Source organism: Sus scrofa, chromosome 5, assembly GCF_054392235.1.
Source record: "Sus scrofa isolate SSC_HxYL_T2T_F1_AM1 chromosome 5, Sscrofa_HxYL_maternal_Yorkshire_Landrace_v2.0, whole genome shotgun sequence".
Taxonomy (NCBI): domain Eukaryota; kingdom Metazoa; phylum Chordata; class Mammalia; order Artiodactyla; family Suidae; genus Sus; species Sus scrofa.
The window spans coordinates 62,279,839-62,290,367 of NC_139387.1; the positions used below are offsets into that span (position 1 = coordinate 62,279,839).

At 34.2% G+C, this 10,529-nt stretch overlaps 1 non-coding gene across 1 annotated transcript; it reads left to right on the top strand.

Moving 5' to 3' along the window:
• Positions 1-5,322: 5,322 nt before the first annotated feature.
• LOC146403392 (U6 spliceosomal RNA) lies at positions 5,323-5,426 on the top strand. The gene has a single exon (XR_014804705.1). It is a non-coding gene; the product is annotated as a U6 spliceosomal RNA (small nuclear RNA).
• Positions 5,427-10,529: the final 5,103 nt, after the last annotated feature.

The following is a 10,529-nucleotide window of genomic DNA, read 5'->3' on the forward strand; positions in this document are numbered from 1 at the left end:
GCTCTAGTTCTGTGAAAAATTTCATGGGTAATTTGATGGGAATTGCATTGTATCTGTAGACTGCTTTGGATAGTATGTCCATTTTTACAATGTTAATTTTTCCAATCCAGGATCATGGAATATATTTCCATTTCTTTGAATCCTCTTTAATTTCCTTGTTTAATGTTTTATATTTCTCAGCATATTAAGTCTTTCACCTCCTTGGTCAGGTTTTTTCCCATGTATTTGATTTTTTGGAGTGCAATTTTAAAAGGTATTGTATTTTTATATTCCTTTTCTAATATTTCATTGTTAGTATACAGAGATGCAACTGATTTCTCAATGTTAATCTTATATCCTGCTACTTTGCTGAATTTGTTGATCAGTTTGAAGAGTTTTTGTGTGGAGTCCTTAGGTATATAGTATCATGTCATCTGCATGCAGTGACAATTTTACTCCTTCTCATCAAATTTGGATGCCTTTTATTTCTTTTGTTTGTCTGATTGCTGTGGCTATGTGGCTAGGACTTCCAATTCTATGTTGAATATCAGTGGTGAGAGTGGGCATTCTTATCTTGTTCCAGATTTTAGTGGGAAGCATTTCAGCTTTTATTCATTGAGTATTACATTTGCCATGCGTTTGTTGTAAATGGCTTTTATTATATGTCTTCTACTTTTTTAAGATACACACACACACACACACACTATATATATATATATATATATATATATATATATATATATATAGTCCATAGCTCTTGAATGTCTATTCTTCTTCTTTATGTGTGTGTTCCTTTGTGTAATTTATTTGATCTGTATGTTAATTGATTTTTTTTTCCCCTCTGCTGTGGCCTAATAACCCCATTAAAAGAATTCTTTATTTGATTTGTTTTTTATTCTAACTTTTCTGTCTGGCTGTTATTTGTCTTTTATATATATCTTAATATTTTCTGTTTTTCTAGGTTATATTTACCTTTTCCACAAAGTCTTTTAGCACATTATTCATAGCTATTGTAAAGTTCCTGACTGATATTTCTAATATCTTGTCCACCTTAGGTTTGGTTCTATTTACTATTATGTCTTTTGACTAAATAGATGACTACATATCGAGAGCACAAAGGAATAAATAAATGAAAAACAGTCAAAAAGCGTGTAAACAGATGTGCATAATCTGTATCATTATTTTATCTATTTTAATATGACTTGAAGATATTTTCTATTCATATATTTCAAGAAAATGCTTTTTATTAAGCTAATATTAGATTGAATTTTGAAATTGATTATTTTTAGTGCTTTATATATAAATGTAATTTAAATAAACCTCACGTTTTCTTTAATTTTAATCTACACTTATTTATGTTTTTTCTTCTCTCTCTTTTTTTTTTTTTGTCTTTTTACCTTTCCTCGGGCCACTCCCACGGCATATGGAGTTCCCAGGCTAGGGGTCGAATCAGAGCTGTAGCCACCAGTCTACACCAGAGCCACAGCACCACGGGATCTGAGCTGTGTCTGAGACCTACACCACACTCACGGCAATGGCAGATCATTGACCCACTGAGCAAGGCCAGGGATCGAACCTGCAACCTCATGGTTTCTAGTTGGATTCATTAACCACTGCACCATGACAGGAACTCCTACACCTATTTATGTTTTAAAAAGAGAATTTAGTGCATTTGTTTTAATAAAACATTTTAGATGCTCTGAGAAATGTTGCTGGTTGTATGCTGGTTACATTCAAATAATATACTTTGAAATTATAAGGATTACAACTGGCTGGGTAAATATGAATTATGTTTATAAGAAAATTTTTTTGCTGTCAGGTTTTAGGTCATCAAGACTCAGCTGATGAATTTACCTCTAAAAATAACGTATATGTGTATATTCTGTAGCTTAGTTGATTGTATACCTTTGTCTGAGTAAGATTTCCCATTGAAAGAAATGTTTAGATGTTGCAGGGAATTTTTTTTTTTTAACAATGTTCACCATATGATTGCTAGAGATTCAGAGATGAAGGGTATATTTTATTCTGAGTTGCTCACTATATAGATGTATACAGTGGAACTCACAGATAAGTTAGTAAACAATTAGAAATTTATACTGTAAGTGGCATGATAATGGTGCTGTGGTTTATGAGTCATTGTTAGATAGCTGGAGAAAGGCATGAAAGGTATAAAGAGTATGAGCAAGCCACAGCAGTAAAGAGACAAAGTGCTTTAAATCTGGGAATTGTTCATTGTTCTGCATAACTGAAGAGTAGAGTGAGTGTGGGAAGTCTTATGGGCTGAGATTAGAGACGTAGGCAGGGGAAAGATAAGGTAAGGTCCTGAACAACATTATGAGAAAATAGACTTTTTTAGAAAAGAATTAAGTCAGGAAACAACATATTCAATTTCTTGATTTAGAAAGATTATTCTAGTATTTGGATATAAGACAGTTTTAAAAGAGGCAAGACAGGAGTTCCTGTCATGGCACAGAGGAAACAGATCTAACTTAGTATCCATGAGGGTGCAGATTCAATCCCTGGCCTTGTTCAGTGGGTTAAGGATCCAGCGTTGCCAAGTGAGCTGTAGTATAGGTCGTGGATGTGGCATAGATTTGGCGTTGTTATGGCTATGGCCTAGGCCAGCGGCTACAGTTCTGATTCGACCTCTAGCCTGCGAACCTCCATATGCCACAGGTACAGCCCTAAAAAGACAAAAAAAAAAAAAAAAAATGCTGACTAAACATTTAAAATAAGACCATGGCAATAAGAATATTAAGATGGAGATCATTATTTTTAAACAACAGAATTGATTGTTGACTGAGCATAGAATATACATGATTTGAAGTCTAAAATGACTACATGTCATTTTCTCTGATAGGAAAATATAAAATATTAACTAAACCATAATGTTTATAAAGATTACAATTATTAGCAGGTTTTGGATTCTGGGTCTGCAGTCAGACTGCATGGTTTGTTTAAAATTTTAGTCACTTACTAGCTGTGTGTAAATTCTATACCTCAATTTTATAGTCTGCAAAATGGAGTCAGAATTTTAATTTTTAGGGTTATTGGTAATATGAAAGAAAATGTAGATTATATACACAGCTTAGAGTGGGCCCTAGAACACAGTAAATTTTTAAAAAATATATTGCAGTTTTTAAGAACTAACAGCATATGGAGTAATCTATTATTATCTTTTGATATATAAATAAATGTATAAGTTTATTGTAATCTTGATTTTATTTTAGATGTAGATTCTCTGGTACATTCAGGAAATGTTTCAGAACTATTTAAGACAGTTCTTTTCAGCTAGAAACTTTAGAAATAAAGATTAAAAATGATCATACTTACTTGAATTTATTTTAATATAAATAAATCAAATACTTAAATTAAAATATATTTTGTGTAGAAATGCCCTGTATTTAAATTTTTTAACCCAGAATCCTAAACTTTCTCAACCAGTTTTTCCTGCCTTTTTCTTTTTTTTTCTTTTTTTTAAGGGCTGCACCTGTGGCACGTGGAAGTTCCCAGGCCAGGGGTCAAATCAGAGCTGCAACTTATGCCACAGCCACAGCAACAACACAGCCAGAACAACACCACAGTCACAGCAACACTGGATCCAAACCACATCTTTGACTTGCACCCTGCAGCTTGCTGGCAATGTCAGATCTCTAACCCACTGAGCAAGGCAAGGGATTGAACCCACATCTTCATGGACACTGTTGGGTTCTTAAGCCTCTGAGCCACAACAGGAACTCCAGTTTTTCCTACTTTTTAAGCAAAGGATATATGTAGTCTAAAAAACTTTTTTCAGATGTCTGGATTTATCCCAGAGCTTGTAAATGATCATTTTAACTGTTTGATAGTGAATTGCATGATTTTCTTCTTACAGTACTGTATTGTATCTTGTAAGAAATAGCAGTTGCAGAAGCCACAGAAACAAAAGTTTTATTCTGTAATTTTCATGACTGTGGTCTGGCATAAGGCTGATGAAATATAAGAACAAAAGAGTGTTTCCTGCACACTGGTAGTACTAAATTTTGGGTATATCACAACATTGATTGTCTCTGTATATCAACACTAGTCTATAATGAGGATGGTGGGACAAGAGATAAAGTTACAAAATATGCCATTTAACATTTATATTCTGATACATATCAGTCAGGCTCTCCAAGCAAAGTGTAATTTTGATCACTTAAACAATACTGAAAAAAAAATTGAGAGGTCTAGTGTAACCAGGAGAATTTTTGCTATAGATCAGAAAACTAGATTAAGAAGTATTCAATACATTGTATATCTACAGATTATTGGTAAATTTTCTTTTCTCAGTCTTCTCAATGACATTTTGAAGGAAAAGGATTCACAAAGAGGCATAAGCTGATAAGTTATCAGTGTTTATGTCTTATATTTTATCAATTCTTTCCTCCAAAGAATTCAAGCTCTTAAACAGATATGCAATGGAAGAAATTGGATCTGCAAGTGAAGACTAAATCCCTCTTGTTCACTATAGGCATATTTATTTTACTTAGGAAATTTGTATTACATTTTTTAATCCCTAGAGTAGTGGACATTCCTATCTAACCATTAAGCAGAACACCACAAATAGTCCATTTTCATAATTTCAACTGGTGAATTTTTATTATCAGTACAAATTTAGTAGGTGGCACTCAGTCTACTAAATGGTTCTCTGATTGATGAACTTTCAGGATCTTTTGGAAAAACTGTCATGGAACTGTTGAGCCTCTTAGAATCTTAAAACAATAATCATCTTCAATATTGGTTGTATTAACTGAACTCTAAATTTCATTATAAAGGAAAACTTATTCTGTCTACTGCCTCTTTTTTACCTATAAATCATGGAATAGTAATTCTTTCACCCTTGTTATTTTCCATTACAGTAATTAATCAGGCAAGTAGAATTTCATGTTTGTGCAGTTGGTAAGATACATTGGTTTTATGCAGTCCACAGCTAAGGAAAGATTTGGCCATTATTTGGTTAACTTATACAGCCAATCTAACAACATATTTTATTAAAAGTACATTATTTCCATTGCTTTAAAAGTTTCTAGGGGTATATATGCACATATTTAGATATATAAAAATTATTGCCAACAACTTAAATTTCTAGGTTAACAATATCCTTTAATATCTTTGGGGGTCACATATTCAGTTTATATATTGTCACAAGTTCCTTAAACTAATTAAAATATGCCTCTATTTATAAATCTCTATTAGATGCCATCAGTATTTAGTTCCCTCTTTCTTTATGTCATATATAAAGGAAAATTTTTATATATTTAGTAAAGAAGTTACAGTACAGAAGGAAAGGAGAGTATTGCTCATCAAGAATTTGGTTACTATGTACTCACTTCAGCAGCACGTATACTAAAATTAGAATGATACAGAGATTAGCATGGCCCCTGCGCAAGGATAACATGCAAATTTGTGATGTCTTCCATATTTTTGATTATCATACTAAGTGAAGTAAGTCAGAAAGAGAAAGACAAATACCATATGATATCACTTATATGTGGAATCCAAAATATGGTACAAATAAACCTATATACAAAAGAGAAGCAGATGCAATAGACATAGAACAGACTTGTGGTTGCTGAGGAGGAGGGAGGGAGTGGGAGGGACTAGGAATTTGGGGTTAGTGGATGTAACCTATTACATTTAGAAAGGATAAACAATAAGGGTCTATTATATAGCACGGGGAACTATATCCAATCTCCTGGGATAGACCATGATGGAAAATAATATTTAGAAAAATGTATGTATATGTCTGAGTGAGTCACTTTTCTTTACAGCAGAAATTAGCAAAACATTGCAAATCAACAATAATTGAAAAAAAGAATTTGGTTACTATGTATCAGTCTTTCACAGTGCAAGTGAAAACTGTATCCAGGGAAGTGCAGGTGCTCTTTTTCCAGCACTAAATTTACTACTATGGTTTTTCTTGTTGTTTGCCTTATAGCAACCATACTCCCTCCACTCCATGCTCTTGATTCTTTGTTACTATAGTTGACACTGTTTCTTCAGATTGTTTATTGACCAGGGATACAGTCTCTTTGATTCAATACTTATTTATTAAGCACTTACTATGAATCTAATTGTTTTTTAATATTTTAAATATTTTTATAAATATTCAAGGTGGATCATCTCTCAGAAAACATGATTTTATGAAAAAACAAGCCATATCTTAAAAAGATTACTTATTTTGATGCCAAATTAATACATTAGTGTAGCAAGTATATTTAACATTTTTACTAAGAGAGAAGCTGTTATGAACAAGGTTATGTTAAGGAGATTCTCATGAAGTAGATGGTTTAAACTGATCTGGAAGAGTTCCCATTATGGCTCAGCAAAAAAGAATCTGGCTAGCATCAGTGAGGATGCAGGTTTGGACCCTGGCCTCACTCAGTGGGTTAAGGATCCCGTGTTGCCGTGAGCTGTGGTGTAGGTCACAGATGAGGCTTAGATCTGGCATTGCTGTGGCTGTGGTGCAGGCCGGCAGCTACAACTCTGATTAGACCGCTAGCCTGGGAACCTCCATATGCCTTGGATGCAGCCCTAAAAAGACAAAACAGACAAGCAAACAAACAAACTGATCTGGATAAAATGGACAAAGAACAGTGAGTAGTATTCTAGGTATGGGGGATATTATTATGTATGTACTTCTTGATTTGGTACCAATAGGATATAGATATAAAAAATTAGACCCTAAGTATCATGAAAATACACTGTACAAATCTCTTGCTATAGGTAACACAATTGACTATGACCCTGGCTTCTGGATCTACCACCATATTTACTCCTAGGTCACACTTCTACAGGCTGTTCACACCAACTACTAAGAACAGTGAACTTATCACTTAGCCCCAGTGCTGTGAGATACTATGTTCCTTTAAATGACCATGTTGGCCCAAGGACTCCCTCTTGGTCTTGTTAAAATGTTCTTGGAACCCTACTGCCATCTGTGACTCTTTACCCAATTCTCCTTTCTTCTGTTCTCCTTTACAGAAATCAAACCTACACTACAGTCCAGAAGTTCTTCTCTATCTGATTCACTCCCTATCCTTCTTAGGCATTTCCCAAAATAAATCTCTTGTATTTGTAATATCATCTTGGCATTAATGTTATAATGTATCTATAAATAATGTGTCAAATGTAGATAAAAATTCACTTATAATAATTGAGGAAGCAAACTATACAGATATTTGGTAGAAGAGCTTTCCAAGCCAAGAGATTAGTAATTGCAAGTGTTTGAGAAGTTTGTTTGAAATGATTGACAAATAGAAAGAAAAACAATGAAGAAAGAGTGGAAGAGAGTGAAGAAGAAATAGTGCCTTAAAAAGTAGGAGTTCCCTTCGTGGCACATTGGTTAATGAATCTGACTAGGAACCATGAGGTTGCGGGTTCAATCCCTGGCCTTGCTCAGTGGGTTAACGATTCGGCGTTGCCATGAGCTGTGGTGTAGGTTGCAGACGCGGCTCAGATCCGGTGTTGCTGTGGCTCTGGTGTAGGCTGGCAGCTACAGCTCCGATTCGACCCCTAGCCTGGGAACCTCCATATGCCGCAGGAATGGCCCAAGAAACGGCAAAAAGACAAAAAAAAAAAAAAAAAAAAAAAGGTAGAAAATGATGGAGTTTCCGCTGTGGCACAGCAGGATCAGTGGTATCTTGGGAGTGCTGGGACACAGGTTTGACCCTCTGCCTGGCACAGTGGGTTAAGGATCTAGCATTGCTTTGGCTTCAGCTTAGGTCACAACCTTGGCTTGGATCTGATCCCTGAACTGGGAATTCCATATGCCACATGGCAGCCAAAAAAGACAAAAAAAAAAAAAAAAAAAAGACAAAAACAGTACAAGATGACATTGGAAAACCTTAAGTAGACTCATGTAAGCTCTGCAGGCCATGGAAAGGACTTTCAGTGTTATTTGAAGTAAAGCAAAATCCATTGGTAAATTTGGGCAGGAGAGAACATGATCTGGATTTTATTTTATGAGAATCCCTCTGACAACTGTGCCACAGTAAGGGCAGAAGGAAGAGAATTAGGAACCCAGTAAGAAACCATGGCAATGTTCCAGAGAGAATACTAGTATACAGGCAGCAAGAAATGGTTACATTCTGGGTGTATTATGCAAATAGAGCACATAAGATTTGTTCATTGTGAAATGTGAGCAAAAAGAGAGGTTTCAAGGATAAAAGTATTTTGGCCTGAGTGTCTGGTAGAAAGGATTTGCTATTTACTCAGTTAGTTAAAACAGGAAAAGGAAAGAGTTGGCGAGAAAAATCAAGAGTTTGGTTTTGGACTTGTGAAGTTTCAGATGCTAATTAGTTGCCCAGAGGGGCAAGTGAATAAATAAGGAGGGACAAGGAAATGGTGGTGTTTGATTTGGTTGTGCGTAAGTAGTTATAAAGTGCTTACATTTACCTGGGTGTCTTCATGTTCTTATCCCTCTTTGAGCACCTCTGCCTCTTTTGGGTTCACTTTATATTAGATTGTTACCCCAATTTCTCTCTCTGTCCACTCTGTCTTATTTTCTCCTGACTGATACCCTTTTTGGATCACCAAATCATTTTCTAGCTGTTTATACTGTTCTTCTATGGTAGACTTAGGAAAGGCTAACATTTAAATAGGCCCAGGGTTTGACTTTCAGCAGTCAAAAGCATGAGAAGAGAGTCAATTTATATACTACAGCAATGCCACTCAAAAACCCATCTCCACTGTCCAGTTTCCTAGTGACACCAACCGACCCCAAAGAACATTACAAGCCAAATCCCAAACCTTGGCATCTGGAACCACATTTGAGTAGTTATTATTTTCTTCCCTCACCATCTGTCAGAAATCTTTGTGATTTTTTTTTAAACATAGCATTTCTGGTTGAATCTTTTTTCTAACACAGATTATGAAATATTTACTAAAAATAAGTAGCTCTACAAATTGACTCCTTCACTGGAGTAGTAAGAGGGAAGGTGATAAGGTGGTGTTTATGGAAAGGCTTTGGGGCAGGAGAAAGAGAAAAATGCAGCCGTCTGTCTTTTTCCCACAATATATCTTATTTCTATACAGGTATTTGTATATAGATAATAAATAATAAGATAGGAAGATAGATGATAGATAACCTTTGCTACATTTAGCACAGTGATACTCAAAGTGCCAATACTCAAAAGGTAAAGTCTTGCTACAAATGTAATGTCAGTGGACATAAACAGTTCTTAATGAAACAGTGGACTGGTAACATGTCAAATCAGGCAGTTGGTCTGTGTCCCATCCTTTGTCATAGGATTAGAAGGTACTGATTTAGTTCATTCATACCCAGATTTTAACATTAACTGTCTTAAGTTAGTATTACAGTAATTTTTTATCAACATCTTTTATATTATAACAAAGATTATATATAACTTCAATAATTTTTTAAAATGCAAAAACAGTTCTACAGCATCTTTACCCTCAGTTATTTTTCTGTCTCAATTGTTTGTTGAAATACACTTCTGTTCTGGTCATGTCCTTAAAATTAGCATATCAAACTTCTTCTGCTTCTTTTCTGATATTGTGTTATAAGGCATTAAATGTTTTACCTTATTTATACTTTATAACAAACAGGAATTTTTGTCATTTGTCTTCATATTCACCTTAAGATTGATAAGGACATCTCTAATTCATTGGGCATAGCATTTTACCACATAAAATCTGCAATTTAATAGAAGAATTAGGTATAGGTTCCATTATATTTGTGCAGAGTTGTAAATGTCTGAAGAATGTGTTAAATTTTATAGCTGATCTTGTTCAAAGTAGTCCCTTTGGTTGGATATTTTCTGGCTAGATATTATCACCATTCATATCTAATTTCACGTAGACTTGGCGTATTAGTTTCTGGGTAAAGACAGAATAGGCCCCATTTTTTTCACCCCTTTAAAAAATGTTATAACTGATTTTGTAATTACTGTACTTGACTACATTTTTTGTAGATGGAGGTATTCATATAAATGTGAATTATAAATTTGATAATACCTTAGGTAATTTAGAATTTTTTTATTACAGATAAGAGGGAAGCCTGTAGATTAGAGCTACATGTTAACTACTTATATATTTTCCAGTTCAATAAAAATTTATATTATAAGACTATAACATGCCTTTATAATACTAAACATAACTCTTCTTCAGAAACCTGGGCCTCCAAAGAATTGATTCATTTTCTTACCTGGTACTATGTAAGGGGTTCATAATTAACAGATGACCACATTTATTCTCTTTTTGTTTTCCCCAAGGTATTTGACTGCCATTTTATTCTTGTGATGAGAACTTTTAAAATGTGGTCTCTTAGCAACTTTCAGGTATGCAACACAGTATTATTAGCTATAATATTGTCACCATGCTGTACCTTAAATCTCCATGACTTTATTTATTGTATAACTAGAAGTTTGTGCCTTTTAACTCCCTTTACCCACTGACTCCCTTTTTATGTTGTTTACACATATTAAAGACTTTAATAGAAAAGTAGTTTCAGAGTAATGGGATATTAACCTGTTTATTTTTATACTTGTTAATAATAAATAATCACT